Source organism: Mustela putorius, unplaced genomic scaffold (genome assembly GCF_011764305.1).
Source record: "Mustela putorius furo isolate JIRA1106 unplaced genomic scaffold, ASM1176430v1.1 tig00000480_pilon_pilon_pilon, whole genome shotgun sequence".
Lineage (NCBI taxonomy): Eukaryota > Metazoa > Chordata > Mammalia > Carnivora > Mustelidae > Mustela > Mustela putorius.
This window is the reverse complement of record NW_025421397.1, coordinates 7,150,123-7,174,135: the sequence shown is the minus strand read 5'-3', so window position 1 is coordinate 7,174,135 and position 24,013 is coordinate 7,150,123. Positions and strand designations below refer to the sequence as shown.

General features: G+C 35.0%; 1 long non-coding RNA gene across 1 annotated transcript in view; it reads right to left on the bottom strand.

The window, feature by feature from the left end:
• The window catches only part of LOC101692980, a 30,482-nt gene extending 9,615 nt beyond the window's left edge, over positions 1-20,867 (bottom strand). Inside the window, exons 1-2 of the long non-coding RNA XR_200657.2 lie at positions 20,536-20,867; positions 19,817-19,957 (exon numbers count right to left, since the gene is read on the bottom strand). This is a non-coding gene — a long non-coding RNA (uncharacterized LOC101692980). The remainder of the gene's footprint in view (positions 1-19,816; positions 19,958-20,535) is intronic.
• Positions 20,868-24,013: the final 3,146 nt, after the last annotated feature.

Genomic DNA, 24,013 nt, shown 5'->3' with positions numbered 1-24,013 from the left:
TATAACCCATTCAAGTGGAAAATAAGCCATCAGTAGCAGTGATTTGTATTCAGAATTTCTTTAAAATTCCAACAGTGAGACAGACTTCCAAAAAACAAATTAGAGAACACATGAAACACTGAGTTTATCACTTCTTCATCACCACAAACATTATTAAATGCCTATTTACACATGTGTGGGATAGGATTCTGAATTTCTATCGCTTGATATATTATAGGAATACCACAGAAAACAATAAATCACTGGATTATGACACATGAGACCAAGTAACTGTCAGTGCTTCTTCTAATCAGCACTATAGCTTATAGTTTACGGTAACTCACCTAATCCCTTGAGACAGACTACAAAAGGATTGGCTTATACAAAAAAAAATATTATTTTATAGACTCCTGACTCTCTTACCAGATAATTTATAATATATACATACTAAATAATTGTTATGCAAAAATTAATAATTTGAAGTACCTACATCTAGGTCAACTGATTAATTTAAATGCATTTTATGCAATATCAAATGAATCATATTTAACAAAATAGTTAAAGCTTTCCTTCTTAATATTGCAGGTTTTATTTATTTTTTACTTTTTATTTATTTATTTTTTTAGTATATGTGCTGCCAAAGTGAGCGCAATATTGCAGCTTCATTTATGTTGTGTTGTGTTGATATAGAGGCATTAAAAGGACAACACAGAGTAGAGGTTAACAGCACAGAAGGGGAAGTGAGGCAACTAGGTTTGAATCCCAGCTCTGATACTTATTAGCTCTACTATCTTGAGAAAGTTATTTAACCTGTATCTTAGAGTTTTTCCACCTGTGAATTAGTAATAATAAGAGTACTTAACTCACAGTGTTGATGTAAATAGAAAATAATATATCCTACTGGAGTTTGTGCTGAGTGTTGTTTCTATTACCACATGCATTTCCCCACATTATTAAGGGTTACTTAAAAAAATGGTTTTTATCTTAAATAATTATTTAAGGCAATTTTTGATGTTCTTTAATAGAAGTAGACCAATGCATACTTAGTGCTTTTTTTTTCTATTTCAGAAAGCCTAGATATAGAATCATGTAAGTGAATTTTAGAATGTCTAATTAATGTTAAGTTCCATTTATTTTTTACTTTTTTTGCCCTCCGTATCTAGAGAATGCTGTGCAAATAGTATTCATACTGTGAATACTTACTACTGTGTATTGTATTGCATTTATTTCAGTTGAAAGTTTCTATATCAAGTAGCTGAGGATTCGATTTATGCATTTTGACAAAGTATACAGGGATTCTGAAACTGTCTCTAAGTTAGATAAATCAGATAATATGGAATAAAATTATCTACTACTAACCGAACTCTTTCACAACCAGATACAAAATACAAAAGCCTATTTCAATGGAGTTGACAAAGAGGAATGTAGTGGAAATGGCTGCCATTCTTTGCCTTGTAGTCTCTGGATAAGATTGTCTTAATTGTTTAAGTGTATTTGGCTGGCAATAGATGAGGCAGTAATGACTTATTCTGGATCATGGCTTCTGTGCTTTAGCTATTTGTTCAAGAGAAACACTGAGTAAATGAATTGGATCTTAAGCATCATATAAGAAGGCCTTATCTATGTTACAGCAGACTCTGTTTTTCTATGTCTTTTTCAAGAATGCCAACCATAGTGAGCAACTATTACTGATTAGAAGTTTCTCTGTTTTTATGTATGTCCTAAAATAAGCAGAGCTTAACAATAGTGACTATTGTTTTATAAATCTTAGAGCAACTAGTGGAAAAAGAATAAGAAAAAATAAAAATGTCAAATAATTGAATTGCCCCATTAGATCCCCTTTTCTGTACCTAGAGATAGGACACATAACTTCACTAATTTTCATTTGGAAATATGGACTCCCTAAGATACCGGAGCTTGATATATAAAGAGCATGTCAAAACTGATTCTGCATGTTATCCATGTTGTAATGTCAATCTGAATATATTTAGCTATGCTCAAGACAGTCTAGTCTGAGTATGGACACACATTCTCTTTAGAATTTCACTAAATACTTTTATTTTAAGGGTAATCATTTCCTTGATCATCCATTTCCTGGGAGAGTTCTCCAAATGAGAACATGTAAGATTATTTTAGGTTGACAGCTCTCCAGTGGCAGCTTACTTAAACCAGTAATAAGCTCATTAAATCTAAAGATTTCATAGAAACTGTGATAAGAGACACAATCAACTTAAGGGCTTTTCAGGGAAAAAAAATCATAAAAGTATACTTTAAAACAACTGAATAAGAGCTATTTGATTGCCACCTTTCCAAGTACCACCAAGCCACTCTCAGATTGATGGATAATGAATACCAGAAATTCACCAGACTCACTGTTCATTTCAGCAATGTACACCTTGTCTGGAATGCTCTTCATTCCTTTCATCTATCAAAATCCTGTCCACTTACCAAGGCTGAGCTCAATATTTCTTTCATAAAAATCTCTCTAAATATGACAGGCTTCAGTAATTTCCTCCTTTTCTGAATGTCTATGGTTATTTTAGTCCACATGATCTTGTTTAGCATTTCATTACACGGTTTTGTTTTGAAATTCTATTTTTAGTGCTACAATCCTGTTTCACATAATTCTTTACTAACTACTTCTACTTAGCACTATATACCAAATTATGGGAGCTTCTCAAATCTGAAAACATTTGATCTTTTGTAGGTAGTATTTCCTGGAAAACAAACCTAGAGACCAGAGATTATTATGCAGGACATTTATTAGGAAGATATTTATTTTGGGATAAACATCTGTGGAAGATAGGGAAGAGTGATTGGGAAAAAAAAAGAGAAGTAGTGTTGTGATTTAGTTTCACAACGATCTCAGATGACTCCACGGGGAGCTCTGAAACTGGGATGGCTCTTCAGATTCCTACATTGAAACAATGAAGTTAAGTCTTCAGATTCTCTCACGTAACAGTCACTAGAAACAGCACATCCGGGGAAGGTGGGTGAGACAACTCTTTTTAATTAAAATAAATTTATTTATTAATATTTTATTTATTTATTTGACAGAGAGAGAGAGAGCGCACTAGTGAGAGGAGGGGAAGAGGAAGAAGGAGAGCAGACTCACCTCCCCGTTCCCCACCTCTGAGGCAGGGGTGGGCCTCAATCCCAGGTGTAACTGTCCCTCAGAACAATGTATTACTTAAATATAACTCATGAGAAATTATACTAGTTACCAAGCATGTTTAGATATAGCCTTAAGAAAAAGTACTGGCAACAGGCCTCTAGGGGGGAGGATGATATACATCTTTGAAGCCGAGCAGCTGGGAACACCAAGCCACTCAGGGCAGAACGCTGCCTGCTTCATTTTTCCATTATCTCCCCTTCCCCGAGAGCACCTGTGGCTAATTAGATGATCCCTTTGAATGTGCTTGCTCAACTATAAACTTTATACTGCTTGACCAGGTATACTTTGCCTTCCTTCTTATTTATCTACAAAGCATATGATTCTTTGGCTCCTTTGCTGATTACTGTCTAATATCTAATAAATATGGGACTGAGGACTTGTTTGGGGTGACAGTCTTTTCTACAATCTACCCTTGCTCCCTTTCTCTTGCAGCTTCCTTGTTTGTGCCTCATTCTTCTCCCGTGCACCATCAGGAAGCGGCACCATGGGATGATGACCTGAGGGAAAGGCAGCGGCTTAACCAACTGAGCCACCAGGGCACCCCAAAAGCAATTTATAAAGAGGACTAAAAACTGAGAGTTGCCCGCTGACAGTCTAAGCAACTGGGGAATTAAATCTTCCAGTTCTGAATAGAGGTTTAGGTGGCATGTAACAGTATCCATTACATAGCTTTAAATAAGAAAACTGGAAAAGTCAGAAAAGCAACTCAACTGGGTGCATCAATTAACAAAGATACAGTATCAGGGTATAGAAAACTACACCAAAGCAAATAAAGGTTATAAAATGGATATATATTTGACCCTCACTGTAAAGTAGAACAATGCATCAGGATTATTTTGTAATAAGAATACTCCATGGGGTTGTGTGAGTTCTTAGTCTAGACTGTATTACAGACCAACTTCATCTGCCCAGATCTGCTTCCTTTTTTCTATTATACACTCACTCTCCCAAGGGCACACTCCCTAATAAAATTCCTCCTAGAGAATTTGCATTTCAAAATTTAATATAATAGCATAGAGATGGATTCCTGGGATCAGAAAATGGAAATATGGCTTTGTTGCTTCTTATGAACTTTCTGGAGCACTTTGGTATCTGAAGAACTACTCCAAATTAGTGAAGAGGTTTTAAGTATAAAATTACCACACTGAAGATATAAGACAAAAGAATGTACAATACACCCATATATTGCAAATCATATTGAACAGTAAAGTAGACTTTAGAATATGAATTGTTCCCTTAATGCAGTGTCAACTCCTAGGATAGGACAATGGGAGGCTACAACCACATGGTACCTCTTTCTAGAGCAGAGACTAGCTGATTGTTATCACTTTAATGAAATGTCAAGACTTAGTGATAGGTTGCATATAGGAGCCTCATTGGAGATGTGAGATAATGAGGTGGTATAAGGTAGCAATGTATCACAAGGTGGGGTGGTTGCTGGAAATGGTAGCTATAAGGGGTAGAAGTAGGTTATGAAACATATGAAGAATTTAGAGGGGGAGATGAACACTTAAGAGAAAATTTAGCAGTGGAAGATCATATTAAAGGTTCAAGGGACATTATCAGCAGAAGGGAAATAATTTGATAAAGGCACTAGGAACATAAAAGATATGATAAACTGGTTTTGAGCCATCATGGGTATTAAATGATCACATAAATACATGAACATAGATAAGAGAATGACATTCTCAACTTACTTTTAAAATTTTATGTATGTATTGTGTGTGTATTTGCTATGTATTATGAGAAAGTATAATTTTGTTAAAAAGTAACAATACTATGGGGATTCCTGGATGGACCAGAGGATTAAGCCTCAGGCTTAAGCCCAGGTCATCATCTCAGGGTCCTGGGATCAAGCCCCACATCAGGCTCTCTGCTCAATGGGGAGCCCGCTTCCCCCTCTCTCTCTGCCTGCCTCTCTGCCTACTTGTGATCACTCACTCTGTGTCAAATAAATAAATAAAATCTTTTAAAAAAAAGTACCAATACTAGCGACACCTGGGTGGCACAGTCCATTAAGCATCTGCTTCAGTTCAGATGATGATCTTTCATGATCGAGTGCTTTGGACTCCTTGCTCGACTAGTAGCCTGCTTTTCCCTCTCCCTGCTGCTGTACCTGCTTATGCTCACTCACACCCTCTCGTTCTCTTTCTCTCTGACAAATAAATAATTAAAAAAAAAAGTAGCAATACTAAATAGTTCACATGCACCATACAATTTACTAAACGTTGGTATTCAAAATAAGCACTAATTCAACAAATACTTATTGTCTACTATGAATTGGTATTCTCAAGGATAAAGATATGTAATGAGCAAAACAGGCATTCCTGCCCTTATGACATTTATATTCTGGTGGGTAATTATATTTTGCAGATTTTTAATTCAGTAATTTTCCAAAGTGTCTTCACATAGCACAAAAGCTATTAAAAACTGAATGCTAGACTCTCTGTAACTAGCATTCTAGCTCAAATGAATGTGTACTTCTTCAATGAACTCTCAAGAGATTTGGAATAAAAATGAAAGAGAAAGTATTTTCTGCCCTTTTCAGCTTCTTTTCTTCTGTAAGCAGAACAAATGAGAAGTTTTTCTATTGGATGCTGAGAGGCAATTACAATAGCAACAGAAGAAAAGATTTTTTTATTCTAGCTTTGAAATTGCAGCTAAAAGTGTATGTTCTTGACATTATGACTTGTGTCACAGTCTCACAATAGTAAATTCTTATAGTCTGCTCTCATTTTCCAGGACTCATCCTGAAGACTCAGCTTTGGCTGCTCTTACAGATACTTGAATAGTTTTGTTAGTATCTAATTATCTAGAAATTCTCTTACTCTAAATACCTAGAGTAATTACTGTTTCCTTCAGTCAACCTGTACTGATCATGTAGGTAGATTATCTTATCACTCAAGATGTTTATAGTATAGAGAACTAGATTAGCATATACCTCTCAGAAGATGGATATATTCTTTTTACTTTTCTAATTTAATTGAACTGAATTCAATCTACCTGATAATAAAATTAATTCAAACACACAGAAGTAACAGTCTGACTTGCTGTTAGATACCTACAAATAAACATTTTTTTCAGTTATAATTGGACTCAATTTGTTTCAGTAATAACAAAGCAATACTCAAAAATTCCTCTACTCATTATCAGTGGACATTGTTTCCCAATGCAACGAAGTAAAATAACTGCTCTTCAATTCTTAAGTAAGAGGAATTATTTCGCACTCACCATTTGACTTTGGCTAAGATATCATCCTAGAGAGAGTACTTAAATGTGGACATGCTAAAGAGTCTTCTCCTCTTCTACTCTACTTAGGTTTCTTTTTTTAAGCTTATTTTACTTAAACTCAATTAGTTAACATATAGCATATCTTTAGTTTCAAATGTAAAGTTCAGCTAATCATCAGTTGTATACAATACCCAGTGCTCATTACATCATGTGCTCTCCTTAATGCCTATCTTCCAGCATCCCCATCCCCCCATCCACCTCCCCTCCAGCAACCCTCATTTTGTTTCCTATAGTTCAGAGGCTCATGCTTACATTTCAACAATGTCTCTATTTCTAACACTATTAATCCTATTTTCATTTATTCCTGTTTCAAATGAATTTCATTTCTCTTTTCAAAGTTAAATGCTCATTTGTATTTAAACAGAATTTATCAGGCTTCATGAAACTTTGTAAATGAATGAGTTCTGTTTGGCCAAAAAAATTTTCAAATTTCTGCAAGGTCCAGGCTTTATTATTGAATGTCAGACATGACATGTCTTTATATACTAACATAAGAAACCCACATGCAAATTTATCTTTCTCAGAGTCATCTTTTATATTCCAGGATAAAGAACTTCCCCATCCCTCCCTAGAAATGTGTTTATTTTAGAAAATAAAGTCTACTCTTTTCATGATGGTAAAAGAACAGCAGATCTGACAGCTGTTCTATTTAACCTCCAAGTCTTATAATTTCCTCATCTTCTGTGGTGCAAGCTTCACCATCAGTTTAGGCACATCCAGCCTACATCATGTCACCCAGTGGAGACCTGGGGCAAAAGGAACCAGTAATGCTAAGATGCTCTGTAAGTAAATACGTTTTTTCTGATTGAGAGATATAGTTCCTGTCAGAATAAATGAGTAAATGTAGATATGGAAAAACTTAACAAGGTCATATTTTCACAAAAGCTTAAATTATTATTATTATTTTCTCCCATTAACTCATTAAGAACTCAACAGCCTTCCAGAAATGTATGTGACTTTTTACTACACTTATCCTTGGAGACACTTTTTAAGGACTCTAACTTCATATGTACCTAAGATATATTTTCATTACAAAGGAAGTATACCAAGACTGGATCTTTAAAAATTTGTAACTCTGCATTTTTTTCCCCAAAGTTTTAACTCTGCCTAGCATGTGTTCTATGCTACGTGTAATGCTGAGCATGTAAACAAACAACATCTTCTTACAACAGTTTCTTATAAAACTCAACAATGACAATCTTTCTGGCTATTTTAATATTTATATATCCTTTTACTCAATCCTCTGCTTCTCTTGTATTATCTTCTTGAAGGTATAATTTGTTTTTCAAATAATATTCCCTTTCAGTCACCTTACTCTATCATGTTAATGATGACCACATTTATATAAACTGATGGATAAGTAATATCCATATTTTGTCATTTAAAATTCAACTACTATTTATATATGAATGAATTATCTTATTCTTCCTGAACATCCTATAGTCCACAAATGTCTTAAAACTTTTCATATAGTTCAGAGCATGTTTTGATTAATATTCTTATGCTATGATTCTTATGATTCTTATGGATCATCCTTGCTACAAACATAAGCCTCAGTTAAATATTATAGACTTTTTTCCCCTAGATGACGGAGTATAAGAAAATGGAGAAGCCTCTGGTAAACAACAGCAGAATTGAGGATGATTTCTGGTCAACAGAGTGCTTTGAGTTTCACATCTTGGTACTTCTCTGCTATGAACACCTCATGATTATAGTTCCTCATTCTGTAGCACAGAACTAGTTGACTTTGTGACAAGGCATAATTGGAAACAAAATGGCTAGACTGATTTTCAACAATAGTCCATTTAACAGCTCTGTGGATCATCCTCTTTGGTTATATACTCAATGCCCATTTTGGGGATCATAAAGTCTGTGAGTCTACATAAGCATATACAATTTGAGGGCCCAGTAGTTTTTAGGAGGCACAAAGGGTTTTGCACAATGGATGTGTGGTTTCTTTAGTAGTACAGATTTCTTGATATCATACATGGTTTTGAGTTTATCAGCTACTCGCCTATTAATTATGGGGAATTACATCCACTAGACATTGGTTTTAAGCATCTACACTCTACCTATTTTACTCAATTTAATAGAGTCTACTTAAGAGTCTAAATGGAACTCCTGGCTTTTCTGGAAGCCTGTATTCTTATTTTTGAATCTGCTAGCCATCTCTTAACCTTTTGTAAGGTATTACATAATTTTAATACCCTGTGAATGCTGCTGCTACAAAGATATTTCTTATAACTAATTAATTTAGAGAATCATAAGCTGTTGGGTTTTCAAATACTTTAAGACTGTAAATTATAGTGTTCTCAATTATCTTAATTTTCAGATCTCAGGCAGACATTGTCATTGTAAGAAGAAATGTATTCCCTTTCATGGTTGCTTGCTTTGCACACTAGTTATTTCTCATGTAAATTTGTCTCTTTTAGGGACCTTTACTAAAACTATAAAGAAGCAAACAACATATACCAATATTCTGAATATTTTCTTTTATTATTCCCCATGTTAAAAAAAAGAAACAACTTATTCACATCAAATTTGTTTCTGATAGTATAAGTCAAATTTACCAAATCTTTTACTTTAACTTAATAAGAATCATTGGCCTTCTAGTCTTCCATACTGAATTTTTTAAACCTAACGTTTGACTGCTAAGACAACATCAGTTTCTCATGTGTATGTATGTGTGTATGTGTGTATGTGTGTATCTTCTTAAGGTTCTGACATGAGGGTTGCCCCTCATTTCCAGGTTAGTTAGGTTATTATACTTGATAGCGTGGAACAAACTCCCTAAGTAAAAAACCTTAAGCAAGATAAAGGGTGACATAAAATTCCAACTGTAGGCAGTTCAGGTTTGGTATGGCAATATTCAGTCATTAAGGACCCATAATGCTTTACAGTTTCCTACGAATTCATCCATAAGGATATGGCAATCTTCTTCATATATTAAAAGCAGTTGTAGGTATCACATCCACATTCAAAGGGGCATAATGAAAGAAAGGGCAGGGGAGTAGAGTCTTCAGTCATTATTAAAGGAAATATGCCAGAAAAGGCTACTTCTGCTTATATCCCATAGCTAGACTTCAGGCACATGGCCAGACCTACCTGCAGGAGAGATTAGGAAATGCTCTCCCTACTCTGAGTGATCATATACCTAGGTAAAATTATATTGCTGAGGAAAAGGGAGAGAATGCATATTAGGAGACCATTAACAGTCCCTGCTAAATCTAGAAAGAGATAATTCCAGTCTTATACAAATTCTTTTTAAAAATAGGGAAGATGAAAACCTATTCATTTTTTTTTCTTTTGGGCTAATACAAATTTTTATAACCAAAACGCAATATAGACAATATAAGAAAATGGAACATAAACCAATCTAATCAAATGCAATGCAAAAAAAAGCTAAATAAAATACTAACACACACACATACTCACACACACACACACACACACACACACACCAGTAATATATTTTAGTAGTTCAGATTAAAGATGGTTCAACAACTGAAAAAAGGAAATTCCTTAAAAAAACAGTTTAATAGATGAGAAAAATATATGATTATTTTAATAGATGGGGACACATTAAATACCATTTAAAGATTTAGTTAATAAATCAACATCAATATAGTATAGGTCAACTTTATCTCAGGAAATCACAATTTTTGGCACTATATATGGGAAATAAAAGAAAATCTTCCTGCTACCCTGGAGCTTAAATTCCAGGGGAAAAAAAAAAATCTCTCAGGATACTAAGAATAAAAGAGAATTGCTTAACCTGCCAGATTATCAGAAACATCTAGGAAGAGGTTAATCTCCAAAATATAAAGAACTTCTATAACTCATGTAGCACAAAAAATTTAGTAACTGATTAAAAAATGAGCTAAAGACTTAAATAGACATTTTCCAAAGAAGACATACAAATGGCCAAAAGACAGCAAAAATGCTCAAAATCACTAATTGTTAGGGAAATGCAAATCAAAACTACAATGATATATCACCTTAAAGTTGTCAGGACGGCTAACAACAACTACAACAACTATGACAACAACAACAGAAGACCCCAAGTATTGGCTAGAATGTGGAGAAAGTGAGCCCTCAAATGCTATGGGTGTGAATGTAAAATTGTGCAGCCACTATGAAAAACAGTATGGGGATTCCTTAAAAAATTAAAAATTGAACTATCATATGCCCCAGCAGTTGCACTTCTGATTATTTGTCCAAAAGAATTCAAATCCAGATCTCAAAGATACATTTGCACACAGCTAAGTTCACTGAAGCACTATCCACAATAGTCAGGATATGGAAACAACCTAAATGCTCATCAACAGATGAATGGATGAAGCAAATGTGGTATATACACATATACATATATACATACATACAACATAACATTATTCAGCCTTAAAAAAGAAATTCTGCAATACATGACATCATTGAGGATATTAAAATAAGTGAGTCCACAAAACAAAAAATACTGCACGATTTCACTGATACAGTTATTAAAATAGTCAAATCCACAGGATAAAAGACTGGAATGGTGGTTTCCACCAAATGAAATGGGGGAAATGGGGAACTACCAATGAACATAAAGTTTCAGTTTAAAAAAGATAAGTAAGTCCTACAGATCTGCTAAACAGCATTGTAGCTATTGTCATCTATAATGTAGACTTAAATAACTATTAATGGGGTAGGTCTTATGTGAAATGTTCTTACCACATAAGTTTTTTTTTTTTTAAGTAGATTAGTTACAATACTTAATGATGACATTTTATAAGCTTTCACATAAAAAATTAAAAGGTACACATGGCTTCAATCACTGCTATTTTGCACATTATTAAATGTTCTAGTAAGTAAAATGAGAAAAGAAAATGACTTTGAGGAAGAACTTTTAGGAAGGAAAAGATTCTTTGAAACTGACAAGAAATATAGAAGAGTACCTTATGTCCCCAATAAAAATATAGAGAAAAACACAACTTACTGAGGTGAGAATGGATTAATTAAAACACAATAATTTTTAATTTTCTTTACAGAAATATCCCCATAAGGAAAGTAAAATTATAAGCCTTGGAATGGAACAAACTATTTTGCTACATATTAATATAACCAAAAAAAGAAAATAAAAAAAAGCAAAAATATTAATGAATAAAGGAAATGAACAAATGATTCATCCAAGAGATAGCTTTATATGAAAAGAAGCTTAGCTTCATTAAATAATTAGAAAAATGCAAATCAAAACCCTAAAAATCATTTCATATACCTCAAATCTTCAGCAATCTTTAAAATGTAAAATAAATCTAAGTATTTGAGATATGCTTAGATGATACTAGTGGAATTCAGAATTTGTACAAATTATCTGAGTAGGAAATCGGAGGTTTATAATATTGAAAGATGAACAACCATATCTACTTAAACACCCTAGAGAAATTCTCACTTACCTGCCCAAACCAACATACATAAATGTGATCATTAGAGCATTGTTTGTTGAAACAAAAGTTGTAAATAATTTAGTACAACAGGAAAATGGATTAATAAAGTATACATTTTACAGTAAAACATATACAGCATTTAAGTGATATACAAAATTTGTCAGAATAGATAAATTCCAAAAACATGATGTTGAATGGAAAATTACACTCAGGAATCATAAGTATTCTGCAAAAAACAATTTTTTAAAAATATTTATCTATTTCAGAAACAGACAGAGCATGGGGTTGGGGGGAGAGGACAGAGGGAGAGCAAGAATCTCCAGCAGACTACCCACTGAGCACAGAGATGGACAGGGGCTCAATTCTGAGATCTTGACCTGGGCCACAATCAAGAGTCAGATGTTTAACTACTGAGACATCCAGGGATCCCAGTACAACTTTCTTGAAAAAAATCTGATGTAGAAGTAGTAAGAAGAAATTCAAGGAAATGTTAAATATCAAATTTACCCTAGAGACTAGATGAAAAGAGAAAAAGAAGGGTACTATTTGATTGCTTCTATTAGCTTACAGTATAAAAAATACTAAAAAGGAAAATATTGGATATCATGGTTATTTTTCCGCTCTTTGAAGATTATTTTAATGAAGATGATTTTAGCAGAAAACAATAATTACAGTTTTAAGATAGCCAATTAGTTAGTATGCATTTGGCTGTGATGTAAAGGTCTCTAAAAGCAATAAACACTTGCTTCCAGTTAATTTTAAAGACCTTTGGTTCATTGTTACAATTTAATTTCTAAAGTAATTTCCATGCTAATTAAAACCTTTAGTACCTGCACTGAAGGATCCTATCAAAAGCAACTTAATTTTTTATGAATCTGGAAAATAAATCTAGACTTTAGAAGATCTGAAGTAATAGAATGTGGTATCTGGGAAGCAGTGGATTACAGTGATAAGAATAGTCTTCTTATAAGCCACTTCCTCATCTTACCCTTTTGTCTCAAATAAAATTAATTATTAAGAATCCATTAAACAATGTGTGAATTTATAAGAACAAATATTTGGAAACAAGCCCTTATGATCTTTCCTTATTTTCCAAGTAATTATAAGCTCTTTTTCAAAGGAGATATTTATGATGGGTTGCAAATTCCCATATTAAAAAGATATTAAAAGACGTGTATCTAAAAGGTATTCATCAAATAGTTATAAGCCAAAAAAAAAAAAAGTCTACATTGTGCTTGAATTTGAGACTAAAAACAGGTGAGAAGTTGTAGCCCCTGCCTTCAGGCATTCAAATAAGATTAATTTATTTGACTGATGTTGATAATAGCATAGTCAAGGAAATACATTCATAGGAAAAAATCTATTCTGTAACTACTCCAACAAAAAAATCAAATCTCTTCTCAACATAACTATGCAATTCAAATCATTAGCCTTCAGTTCTGCCACTCACCTTGAAAAATTACATAAGTCCTTTAAGCCTTGATTTCTTCATTGGTAGAATAAAACTAGTAACACCACAAAGTGTTGTTAGGATGAAATGGTATGATCTATTAATATATAATAGTACATAATACAATGCTTGGAATAACAGGAACACTATTAATTATTGTTATCAGGTTTATAATTCAAAATTTTACAATGCCAGCAAAATTATTTTTAATTAGCAGATTATTTTCTATGCAATACATTATAGGTTGAGTATATAAGACCTTAACTTGTGAATGTCTTATCTTTATAATTTTTAAAAATCTAAGTTAAATATGCAGTTCATCCCACCAAAGTGGCCCTTGTAAATGAACTGCATTTTGAATTAAGCTCTCAGCCAACTGCAGTTTTGAATTATCATATTGAAAAATATATGTCATATAGTGGAAAAACTCAGTGCTACTGTTTACACTGAAATAAGAAGAGCAAAAAGGATAAATTACAGGGAAAATAACCCATTGATAGTGTTCTAAAAAAGAAATGTAGATCAGTTTAATAAAAAATAGTATCAGTTATAAGCACAAATACTTCTGTTATAATTAAATACTTGATTATCAACCTTCAAATTTGATTTTATCATATGAGCACTTATGTAAAGCAGTAAGCTAAGGAGTAAAACATGAAAAATAAGAAAGTTAGTTATGAATCACAGTGAAACTGGAAAAGAATCTCAACCTATGAAACAGCATATTCACTGATAGGAATACCATAAGTCTTAGAAAAGAAAGGATGATTAAAATGACTGTTGCTATATAGCACCCTGTGTATTCCTTTGTGTAATACTTATAGTTGCCTTTATAAATCTTTTAGACCTTAAATACATGGGCTGCTTATGTATTTATTTATGAATTTACTTACATATTTATTTATGAATTTATGTATGAATTCAATAAATTTCATTAAGTGACTCCTGTATACCTACATTCTGATAGATGACCTAATAGATTCTTAGATTTTGAATCTTATAAAACTGCTACAAAAACAAAAATAGTTTGTCTCAACTCTTTTGTCTCTTATAAATAATGCTGCAATGAACATTTGTGCACAATTTTTGCATTGACATTTTTATTTCTATTGAGTAGATACCTAGGATTAAATTTTTTAAGTAATATGGTAATAACTCTACGTTTAATATAATTTTGAGAAATTGCCAAACTATTTCCCGAAGTACCTACACCATTTCATATACCCACCAGCAACATATGAGAGTTCTAATTTCTCCACATCTTCACCAAAACTGTCTTTATTTTTTTTTTAATAGTCTGTCTGATGGGTCTGAGGCAGTATCTAATTGTAGTTTTATTTTTTTAATTTTTTTTTCTTTTAATGTTTTATTTATTTATTTGACAGAGAGAGAGAGCGAGCGAGCGAGCATGCGCACCCGCAGAAGCAAGGGGAGCATCAGGCAGGCAGAGGAAGAGGGAGAAGCAGGCTCCCCGCTAAGCAAGTGGGCTCGATCCCAGAACCCTGGGAACATGACCCAAGCCCAAGACAGACGCTTTAACCGACTGAGCCACTCAGATGCCCCTCTAACTGTAGTTTTAATATGTACTCCTCAAATGTCCATCAGCTGATAAATAAACAAAATGCAGCATATCCACCTAATGGGAAGATATTCAGCAATAAAAAAGGAATGAAGTAATAATGCTGCAATATGGATGAACCTCAAAAGAATTACACTAAGTAAAAAAAGCCAATCACAAGATCCCACATTATATGGTTTTATTTGTATCAAACCACCAAATAAGCAAATCTAGGTACCAAAAATTAGGTTAGTGGTTAGCTAGGGTTGAGGGAGTAAGGGGGTATAGATGAGAGGGAACAAGGAGTGACTGCTAAGGGGTACACGGTTTGTTTTTGGCATGATGAAATGTTCTAAAATTAGATTATGGTGAAGCCTAAAAACCATAAAAACTATAAAACCATATGGTGATGGCTAAAAGCCATAAATACCAAGACTTAAATGTAGAGAACACTCTGATGGTTATCAGAGGGAGTTGGGTGAGGGTATGGGTTAAATAGGCAAAGGGGATTAAGGAGTTCACTTGCCCTGAGGAACACTGGGTGTTGTATGGAAGTACTGAATCACTATATTGTGCACTTGAAATTAATATAACATCCTGTGTTAACTATAATGAAAATTAAAATTTAGAAAAATATAAAAGCTATATGGTAATACACTAAAAATCTTTGAATTATACATTTTAAGAAACTGAACTTGATAAGTTATATATCAATAAAATCTATAAAATATGAGTTTTACAATTTAAACAAAAATTAAACATTAAATAATTAAATATCATAAATTATTTCAATAATTATTTTTGTGGATACAATAGACATTTCAAATTTCATGAGTAATTTATTCATTTACTCAATGAACATTGTTTGAGAAGCTATAATATGCCAGGTACTATGGGAAATATTAGAATAACACTGATGAAATAGACAAACATTTTCCTGTCATTATGCAGCTTAGGAATTCTTAACACCTCTGCAAGTATCATTGATTTTCATATTTTTAAGCAGATGAACCCTTTCTTCAAAGGAACTTTTATGTGTATGAACATGTAAAAGAAGTGCTATTATTATTGAATCAAGGGAGCTTTATCCATTCATCTTGCTCCAAGCTACCTTTCTTATGGGCTCTGTGAAATCTTTTGATTTTTTAAAAAATTTATGACACAAGTGAAAATTAGTACACTTTCATATAGTTTGTGGCCCAGTTTTACCTAAACATTTATGATATCCCAAAGATAATGCCATTATAATGGTAAATAAGATTTACGATGCTTCAATTTGCTCTCTAATGATTTAGCTTCTAAATGTAATTCAGGACTTATAATAAATTATAACAAATCACGTAATTATGAGGAAAACTTAAAGAACAGACCAATAATTAAAAATCCTTCTGACAATTCTGGAAAGCCTTACAAGCCAATGGAGAAATTACTAGACAGAATCTAGAAGACAGAAATCCAGAGAGAGGAGTTCTGATTTGGGTGGCATTTTTTTTTTTAAGATTTTATTTATTTATTTGACAGAGAGAGATCACAAGTAGGCATAGAGGCAGGTAGAGAGAGAGAGAGAGGAGGAAGCAGGCTCCCTGCTGAGCAGAGAGCCCGATGTGGGACTCGATCCCAGGACCCTGAGATAATGACCTGAGCCGAAGGCAGCGGCTTAACCCACTGAGCCACCCAGGTGCCCTGGGTGGCATTTTCATACTACACACATTGGCAAATTTTCAAAGAGGCAACTGAAAAACAGAGATGCTGAGTAGAGTTTTCGATTTTAACAAAGGTTAGGAGGAACTGCCAAAGAAAGGCCTAATAATTTCCACTCCCCTATGACTCCCTTGCTCTTCCCTCTCTCCCCTTGCCCTCCCCACCCCACAGACATATCCATGGGGTTTCAATTTTAACCCCGAGAAGTTATACTCTGGAAGTGACAGTGAACAGGAAATGAATCAGCTTTTCAGGAACTGAGGTTGAGGGTTAAATCTTTTTAATCTGTGATTTAACTTGTACATTAGACATTGTACATTAGACTTGTACATTAACTTATATATTAGGCTTGTACATTAGACTGATTCTGTAGTGTTAGAATTCTAAGATTTTAACAGCCTGCCAAAAAGTAAATATACATCTGCATTGGAGAGAGACAGTCTGGTCTTAGGTGCCCAAATACACCTGGCTTCATTGATTTTAAGATGACTGGTCACTATCTTCAAGGAAATAAATGACTAGTTTGAGATTTTCTTCAGTAAACTGGAATCTATACTACAAAACCAAATGAACAATCTAGAACTGAGAAATACTTTGATTGAAATAAAAATCCCAGTGGATGTGTGTAACAGCAGACAGAAGGGAGAGCTATTAAGAACTAGTAAACTGAAAATTAGGTCAATAGATGCACTGAATTATAGAGAAACAAAAAGATGGAAAGTGAATAAAGAGAATGAGATTCTGGTGAATTTTCAAGAGTGAAAATGTTTAATGTGTATAGCTGAAATTCCAGAAGAAATTTTTTGTTCCTATGTTTTTTGTAACTTAATTAATACCTGTTTTAAATAAACTATGTTTAATTACTAAAAACAACTTTCTCTTTTAACTGATATTTTCTTTACCTTGGAGTCATTTTATATTCTTAAAGTTCCTCTCAAAGGGGTGCCTGGGTGGCTCAGCGGGTTAAAGCCTCTACCTTCGGCTCAGGTCATGATCTCAGGGTCCTGAGATCGAGCCCCACATCGGGCTCTCTGCTCAGCGGGGAGCCTGCTTCCTCCTCTCTCTCTCTCTGCCTGCCTCTGCCTCCTTGTGATCTCTCTCTCTCTGTCAACTAAATAAATAAAATCTTTAAAAAAAAAAAAACACTTCCCCTCAAAGCACATTTTCTTTGTAAAGAACAAAGGAAAGATAGATCTCATCTGCTGAATGTGCTGGGAGAAGCCATAATTATTTCCTATTCTTTGGCTTAGCACACAAGGCTGATTGTGTCCATTCTAAGAAAGTCTCCCCTGAAGCTTTTCCTAAAAGGCAGGGATATTTCTGTATTTACAGGCATTCAAATCATGAGTACTCAATAGGTATTAACTGTTTTGTATCATTTTCATTCTCTCCTATCTCAAATATGATCGAATACACTGCTTTAATCCTTCAGCTTAAATTTTGATTCCTATAGCTTTTGGTTTTAAAATTGTGGATGGAGAGGGAATGCCTATCATTTTGTTGTTATTTTTGTTAGTTGGTTGGTTCCTTTTGTCTTTTCTTGTTGTTCTCAGTCTTTCTCTTTGATTATGGCTTTGTGTATCCATAGCAAATCTTCTAGGGTACAGTGCTTCCATCTCAATATGACCACTGAGAGTCTTCCTTCCTTTTGTCCTGTTGCATCCCTCTCTATCTGATCTAGCCTCATGGACAGAAGCTGTACAATGTCAGTGGAATCATGGAACAAAATAAGTCAAAGCTCTCTAAAATCAAAACTTCATTCATTTATAAACCAGTTCTCAGGTTTCCAGATGTTATAAGCCAAACTCTTGAAATGGTTATAAAAAGGTAAAAAGAACATATTGTCTGTTTCCAAGCCAATTACTGTCAAGTAGAGCAAAGAAATAAGTAAATAAATTTTTATAGTACAATAAAGTGTTTTCTTTGGATTATATGATGGACACAGGACACTACAGAAACATACACAGAAGTCACCTTTCACCTTTAATCTTAAGAATACAGAAGGACTATTGTGTATGTTGATGTTTCATGGTCTTCCAGGAAATATAAAGATAAATAAAAGCTTGTCAACAAAACACCTCCCTCCCTCCTCCCACCCTTTTCCCTTCCAGAACATCTAAAGGGCTAAAATTATCTTTAACCTTTGCTACATATAAAATGATTTAATCACTGAAATCCTGGAAATACAAAACTTTGTTATAAGCTCTGATGTCCAACTACTAGACAGAGTCTATAGTCACTATTTTTTAATATGGGCATCCTGTTCTGGTAGTGGCATTTAATTTGGAACATTTCCATTACAGTAGCAAATTGGCAGACAACCAAGAAAAATGACAATTTCTATGAAACAAAATGTGTGGATTGTGAGGAGGTGGAGGAGGATGTACTGCAGATGGGGTAATGAGACTTATTGCACAGACTTATTACATAGAATTTCTGCTACTAATCAGCTCCATAATGGATCTGACGCAGTGAAGGTTTCCAGGGGCTAGCAGCTTGCTCCTAATGAATCTCTGACTGGCTGAAAACCTGACCTTCATTTTAATAGAAATGTCTAAATACCAACTTTATCCCTTTCTTGGGAATTTCACCAAGTTGTTTTAACTAGAGAAAGCTTCTAATATCAAATGAAGTTGCCTGAGGAAAGATTAGAGATTATTATCAACATTTGGTTTTAACAATGTAGCTAAATATTGTGTCACCATTTAAGGGCGATGCATACTTTTTGTTATCGCTAACTGATGGGCCTTGGATTTTGAAAGTATTCTGTAACTTTATAACTCATAGTCTGATAATCTTACCAATCTTTATATATTTTTACACACACATAGCTGTAAGAGACTCTCAGCATGAAATGTATTTGAATATTCAGTAAATGAACAATTTAATCATGATACTTTTCAAGAAAAATAAGTAGGCTTTAAGTGACCCCAGGGTGCCAAGAGTTGTGAAAAGCCTCAGATTTTACCCCACTTGCAAACTAATGTGTTAGTCTACCACATTTTCATGGATGCTGGTTGGACATGAGACTCCTAGTCTAAGACCAAGGACTTTATTACTTATGGCACAGAAAGAAACACGAACATCAACCTATCAGTTCACCTTGACCCCAACTTCTGCAGGGTCAATGGGGATAGGCACAGAAGGATTCCAGCAAATAAAATGGACTGTGGTACAGGAAAAGAATATTGAGCTTAGGAAAACTGGTTCTCTTAATGGATATTAAGCAAGCTTACCCTTTTTTTCTGAAGGAGGGTGTCATTTTCATCATACTGGAGGGTAAGTACATTTGCCTTTGCCTCTGAAGGGGACACTGTATCTTCCAAGGTTGTGCACTATGCAAACATCTTTAAAAAGATGAACTTGGGGGAAAAAGACTGAAAAAAAAAATTGAGAAGGCAAATTAATGTCTTGTTTACAAGAAATAACTAAACATGAAACATAAGAGATACACATAGTACTCTCCAATGAACATGCCACTTGATCAATGATTCTGATTAATCTGTCCTGCAGAGACTGTGACCGTTCAACTGTGTCATACATTTAATTAAGGTGACTGTCAACAGGTCTCCAAGTCGCAGGAGGTCAATTTAAGTACAGACCTCAACTATCCCCTTAATGTGTTGGACAAAATAAACTTAACAAATCCCATAAAGTAGTAAAGTCTACCTTAAAAAGCCACGTGACTTTCTCATTAAATTTCTGTACCTTCCTTTCCACCTTTCCCAAAGTACTAATCCACATTGAGAAGGTTGTTTTAGCAATTGCATGGAATCTGTCACGGCTTACAAGGTTAAGTTTAGGGCAAGTCCATCATTCATAACAACCCCGTATAACAGGTTGAAGCTGACCTGAATGCCTTCTGGTGCTCAAGACCTTTCACCCGAAATTTTCATCTAAAGTCAGGGACAAGTACCCAAAGATAGCCTCATTTCGGAAAGATCTTTCCGGTTACCTGAAGGCCACGTTAGGGTCTGTCCAGCGCGACCTGAATCAATTGAGGGCGCGAGGTGACAGGGCCTCCCATGTGATTGCTGGAAGGAAATAGTACACTTCAAATTGACTTGAAAATACTGGTCGTGAGAGCAGAGGGCCTGGATCGCGCACCGAGCCTCGGCGAAGGCTCAGAGAAAGGCAGAATCTAGTTCTAGGCACTGCGGCTACTACTACACTGGCCAGAAGAAGCCTGATCTCGCGGGATCCTGAGAGATCTTCAGGGGCCCACACGCAGGGCGCGGAAGAGAAACGCTCTCAGGCAAGATGGAGGCCGCGCGGAATGCCTTCTCCTTAACTCCACGCGTCAGTGAGGCGTTTGGCGCACACCTTCTGTTGGACCTTCCACCATCAGTCATACTGCTGCCGCGCCACGCCCTGAGGGCTAGGCAGGTTGCCTAGGTGTGGGCAACCTGCCTGCCGTGGCCTTGACTGAAAGCTGCGTGCACTGTGGAGACCGTCAAAGCTACACTGGTGACTGTCAAGGGTACACCGGGGAACAAAGTAGACCGGCGCAGGCTGCGAACCTACAGCCTTCCGTGATCCAGCCCGGCCTATTTGCCGCTGCCTCTAGCCCAGTGGAATCCATCCACCATCTAGCCGACCTACTCAGTTATGACTGTGAGAATCGTGTGGAGATGTCATCTGGGCGTTTTGACGTGTTTTGAGTGGTAAGTACAGGGGCTGGGAACCCTCCCTGGCTGTTTCTGACAGATGTTTCAGTGAGATGATGATGAATGATGATGGGGCGTCTGGGTGGCCCAGTGGGTTCAGCGTTTGCCTTGGGCTCAGGTCATGATCCCAGGATCCTGGGATCCAGCCGCACATCCAGGTCCCTAACCGCAGTTGCTCCCTGGTAAAAAAAAAAAAAAAAAAAAAAAAAAGAAAGAAAGAAAAAAAAAAGAATGGCGATCAAATCATGGCCAGTGAAATCTGTCAGGGGATGACAAGATTTAAATTTAAAGTGTCTGCAAGGTTTAGGAGACTTGCTCCAGAATACTTTCTTTTTTTAAGGAAGATTTTATCGTAAACTTCAAAGAGATAGATCACTGTGTTCTTCTATCCATCAGATGCTTCTCTGGGTCTGAAACAACCCCTTGAAGTGTTTCCTTCTCCTTTACCGTAAAAGTTCAGTGTGTCTCATTCCAATAGGTATACCCTCACCCTTTTCTTCAGTAATTCCCTGCTCACTGAAGACATTTGATCTGCGATAGTACGTTCAAGGACAAGGAAATTTTTTAAAATGTTTAAAATTTTAGTTTTTTAAAAAAATTTACAGAGTTCTAATATGATCTTACTTTGGCCCATTATAGAAAGATTTGGCAAGCAGTATACCTGGCTAAGTAGTCACTATTATCCTTGTGATCGAGGACTCTTGCAAACAAAATAATCTAGATGGCTGAATCAAGAATTAAATTTGGATGCCTTAGGCCTTCGTTTGGCCAGGCTGACATGGAAACAGGGTGTTGTGGTTAAGAAAGGGAAGGAAGCATCATGTCCCAGAATGTACAGGTGGAATCTTGAATTTTCAAAATAGATTTATATACTCTCCCACCCCTTTTGTTCTAATCATTAACCAGGAAACACTGGAAGTGAGCATTCGTATCTTGGGGATAGATGCATACAGTGACAAAACTTCCTTAGTAAACATGAGGAAAATTTGGTCTTGGAAGAAAATAACAAGGTTGTGAAATTCAAACAAACGAACAGTCACCTTGCTATTTGTTTGCTTTAGTCAAATAACCCAGTAGGTCTAAAATACTTTAATTAATCTTTTGGTTTTATGTTCGCTTCAATGAGAGAGAAATTTTCCAAACATTGGTTTTAAAAATCAAACAATATATACTGTGGAAACATTATAATATTTATCCTAAATAGACTGAAGCTATGGTATCTTATTGGAACATTGAACCTGGCTCTAGCTGTATCTTTGCTTCTCTATACATGATTATCTGTTTTTGAAATGCAGGGACTGGACAAGCCAGTCATTAACAGATTTTAATATCTTAACCACAGTTAAATAGCTCCTGGAGAGTTTTAAATGGGCTTGCATTTGCTTCTCTGTAACAAATGTTAGTAATTCATAAGCAATTGGGTGATTTGTCTGCTCAAATTATTTGGCTAGAAAACTGGAAATATCTTTTTTTTTTTTTGTACCTTACACATTTCCTAGTTCCTACTCATAATGGTGACACAATATCATGGTATATTTATTCCCAACTCTACCAAGATATAAATGACATAACTTTCTGTAAGTTGAAGGTATACAGTGTGGTGATTTGATACACAGAAGTATTCTAAAGTGATTACCACAGTAAAGTAAGCTAATGCATCTATCATATCACATAATTACCTTTTTTAGGAGGGGGGCATGGTATGAGAACATTTAAGATATACTCTCCTAGCAATTTTCAAGTACATAATACAGTATTATTTACTTGGTCACCATGTTGTACATCAGATACTGAGAACTAATTTATCCTACAACTTGAAGATTGTACCCACTGACCAAAACCTCTCCATTTCTCCCATCCCTAGACCTTGGCAACCATCATTTTGCTATCTGTTTTCTATGAGTTCATCTTTTAGATTCCACGAATAAGTGAGATTATATGGTATTTGTCTTTATCTGATTTATTTCACTTAGCGTGATGCCGTCAAGGTCCATCTGGGTTCCCACATATGGCAGAATTTTCTACATTTTTAGAAAAAGATTTTATTTACTTATTTATTTATTTAAAGGAAAGGGCTTGCATTTGCTTCTCTGTAACAAATGTCAGTAATTCATAAGCAATTGGGTGAGTTGGGGAGTGAGCAGAGGGAGAGGGACAAGCGGACTCCACACTGAGTGCAAAGCTTAGCATGGGGCTCACACACACAACACCGAGATCACAACCTGAGCCAAAATCAAGAGTCAGGTGCTTAACAGACTGAGCCACCCAGGCACCCCAGAATTTTCTACTTTTTGCGGGCTGGATTATATTCCATTATTTGTATATACTGCAGTTTGTGTTTTGTTTAGTTTTTTTTTGTTTCCATTGGTTCATTGCTGGGCATTTAGGTTGTTTCCATGTCTTAGCTGTTGTGAAAATGCTGCAGTAAACATGGAGGTGCAGATATTTCGAGAGTGATTTTGTTGCCTTCAGCTATATATCAAGGGGAATTGCTGGATTGTATGGTAGCTCTCTATTTTTTTTTATGAATTTCCATACTGTTTTTCAAAGTGGCTAAACAAATTTATATTCCCACTAACAGTACACAGTGGTTCCCTTTTTTCCTTATTCTTGTGAACTTTTGTTATCTTTTGTCTTCTTGATAATAGCCATTCTAACAAGTATGAAGTGATATGTCATTTTGGTTTGTATTTGCATTTCCTTGATGATCATTGATAAAAAGATGTACCTGATGATCATTTATATCTCTGATTTGTAGGTTTTCTA